Here is a 3464-nt window from a genome sequence, read left to right on the forward strand (position 1 = left end):
TTGTCTACCATGGTTAGTAGGAAAGATAATTTGTCTGGGTCATTTTTAGAAGCACAAAAGGACATAATTTTAATGCAGGGAAAAGTTCTATAGGAAAATATATTTACTACACTACATATGTATAATTTTCTGGATAAATAACCAAAGGGTAAGCAATTGGCCAAAATCTCAAGTCTACAACTATGATTTTTCGTTGTTTTGTAAGAAAAGTGGAATTGACGTTGATTGGGTTTCTCAATATTGTATTGAAAAGTTGAGTCCATAATTTTTATATTAGAATTAACGAAGTTTCTTTAAATATTTATAGAACAAAAAAATAAGTTGTTGAAGGTGTTTATCGAGCACTTGTAAGGTGAAGATCCTACTACGAAACAGATGGAGTAATCAACCATGAAACAACAACAAATTATATTAATCAAAAACACGAACGAAAAGTGTAAGGTAATTCAAACCTACAGAAAATAAGAAGATATAAGTATCCCTTTTCTGATGTAAGCATTAGATCCCACCATAACATAATTCTTTAATTATTTTTCTCTGTTGATTCCGAGGAGAATAAGACCACACATTTGTAAGTTTTACTTATTCGTTTCTTTGTATCACATAAGCACACCTCCTGTTGAGGAGAATGACAAAAACATTCACAGGTCTATACAAAAGTTAAAAGGAGTAGGCTGAACAAAGTAGAATTTTTTCTAGGTAGGACATTTTTCCAAACACCTGGTGGACATCAGAAATCTTTCAACAGAAAAACCACATATGCATGCTCCATTAAATTTTAAATCTTGCTACTACTTAAAAATAAAATTAGAAGAATGATCATACCAATTAAGTGATTGTGCTCTTAATCTCCTGGTGTGGTAGGTTGATGAAGTTGTTACCAAAAAGCAAAGATTTCCATAATTGATGTTCTTTGCTTCATGTTAGGACTGAGAGAATTCCCTAAAATTTAAGCGAGACACGATTTAGAATTTAAAAACCTAAAGAAATAAGTAGAGAAAATTCGAAATAAAAATGATTAAGAACTAACCGATGTGAAAGAATCATCAATTGTAATACAATTTTTGCTTGATGTGGAAGAATCATACAGTCTCATTCTCTCTTTTAAACTGGAAGAGACAGAGGAAAGAGATAATGGAACGATCTAGAACCGAAAGGAAGTACAAGTAAAAATCAGTCCTTTGATATTATTATTATTTTATCCTTGAATAATAATTATATTTACAAGTTTGCCCTTGGTCTTCCTATCCTTCTCATGTCTAATAATTGGTTCTAGAATATTGCTGAAATTACCATTTTAACATTAGCCATCCCATGGCCTGATAGTTCTAGAATAGTGATGAAATTACCATTTTAGCCTTGGTCGTTTGGTCGTCTTCACTCTTCTATATAATAATAATTTGTGAGAGTCCTATTATCCTATGGAATAATTTAAATGCATAACAAATAAATTTTTTTAATCCACTTCACTGTATCCATGTTATCACGAAATGTGGGCGCGTGAAGGGGCATTTATAAAGCTCCAAAGCAATGTAAAAATGTCTCATGACACTCTAAATTTGTATAGTATATGTTTTTGAACTTCAGAAAATACATAATTATCTCATCAAATTTATGCCCTTTTCTATAAATAGACATCTAAAATTTGTGGGAGTCCTATTATCCATAAAACCATTTACATCTATAATAAATATATCATTTTAACACCTATGTGTTATCGGGATTTTAGCCTTGGTCGTTTGGTCGTCTTCACTCTTCTATATAATAATAATTTGTGAGAGTCCTATTATCCTATGGAATAATTTAAATGCATAACAAATAAATTTTTTTAATCCACTTCACTGTATCCATGTTATCACGAAATGTGGGCGCGTGAAGGGGCATTTATAAAGCTCCAAAGCAATGTAAAAATGTCTCATGACACTCTAAATTTGTATAGTATATGTTTTTGAACTTCAGAAAATACATAATTATCTCATCAAATTTATGCCCTTTTCTATAAATAGACATCTAAAATTTGTGGGAGTCCTATTATCCATAAAACCATTTACATCTATAATAAATATATCATTTTAACACCTATGTGTTATCGGGACATGCGCGTGTCTCCCACCCCCCAATTTATTTTTTTATTAATTATTTTTTCAATCCCATTTATATTAAATTTCTTTTTCAGTTTTACTCTATTCATCTTAGTTTACCTTTTCAATTACCCCATGAATTGAACTGTAAATTTGAGAATTTTGACTCCGTTGCTCGGCCGAAATGGATAGTATTTTTCATCCACGATGAATTTTTCATTGATAAAACAAAAGACCATCAAGTTGGTATTGAGCCATTTGTGCTTCTCACTATTTTCTCCTTATCATTTTTCTGCGCTACTATGAATGTCTTTCCTTTTTTTTTTAAAAAATAATCAAGATTATGCACTTTATGTTTTTGTTAAAAAAAAATCAAGATTATGCACTTTATGTTTTTGTTTTCTTTTCATTGCTACATAATTGACACATTTCGCATTGTAGATAGTCAAACAACGCCCCTTTTTGATATGTGATTTTTCTTTCTATGTCTATCTTTTTTGGTTAATAAAGAACTATAAAGCTCCATTTTAATGGAGTTTCAATCCCATCACTAGTATAGTGATTTTGAATATGATGATGATATGATTTTAGAAATAATGAGGGTTAGAGTTTATTAAATGATAAAATAAAATAGTAATGGCTTCATTGGAGATTGATCCGCGACACCAAGCAAGATGAATAATATCGAGGTTAGGTCTCGATTTAAGGGTTGGGGTCAAGCCTCAAGGTCGGCTCACGAGTAGGCGTTAAGTTGGGATTGAGTCTCAAGTCTCGGGGACGAGATCTTGGGATCAATCTTTGGGTTGAATCTCAAGTCACAATCAAGTCTCGGGTTAGGGTCAGGTCTCAAGATAAGGTCTCAAGCTTGGGTCTCAAGGTCTTAGACTGATCTTGAGGTCAAGATTAGGGTCATGTCTTGAGAAATGATCAAGGTTTAGTCAGGGTCAAGGTCGAGTGTTAGTATCAAGGTCGGGGTCGGGTCACAATTAGGTGTTGAGTTGGGACTAGGTCTAGAGTCTTGGGGTCGGGATCTTCAGATCGATCTTTGGTTAGGTCTTAGATCGCAATCAAGTCTCGATATAGGGGTGAAGGATCGAGATTGGGGTATAGAGGTCAAGGTCATGTATGGGTTTTATGGTCGGGTCTTGAGTCTATAGATTCATGGTCGAGTCTTGGTAAGAATCGATCTCATGGTTTGGGTTGGTCTCGAGGCCGGGGGTTAGGGTTGGGGTGTGATCTTGGGTCTGGAGGTTGGGACCTCAAGCTCGTTGTTGGGTTAGGATCTTGAGTCTCAAGTCAGCGTTGGGGTCAGTTCTTAGGTCAGGGTCGTCTCTCAGGTCGGTGTTAGGTCAGGGATCGAGTCCTACTTTTGGTTTGGGACTT

General features: G+C 34.2%; 1 long non-coding RNA gene across 1 annotated transcript in view; it reads right to left on the minus strand.

The window, feature by feature from the left end:
• The window catches only part of LOC102581684 (uncharacterized), a 3281-nt gene extending 2116 nt beyond the window's left edge, over positions 1 to 1165 (minus strand). Inside the window, exons 1-2 of the long non-coding RNA XR_368297.2 lie at positions 1031 to 1165; positions 826 to 942 (exon numbers count right to left, since the gene is read on the minus strand). This is a non-coding gene — a long non-coding RNA (uncharacterized lncRNA). The remainder of the gene's footprint in view (positions 1 to 825; positions 943 to 1030) is intronic.
• Between the last annotated feature and the right edge of the window lie 2299 nt (positions 1166 to 3464).

Source organism: Solanum tuberosum, unplaced genomic scaffold, assembly GCF_000226075.1.
Source record: "Solanum tuberosum cultivar DM 1-3 516 R44 unplaced genomic scaffold, SolTub_3.0 scf00307, whole genome shotgun sequence".
Lineage (NCBI taxonomy): Eukaryota > Viridiplantae > Streptophyta > Magnoliopsida > Solanales > Solanaceae > Solanum > Solanum tuberosum.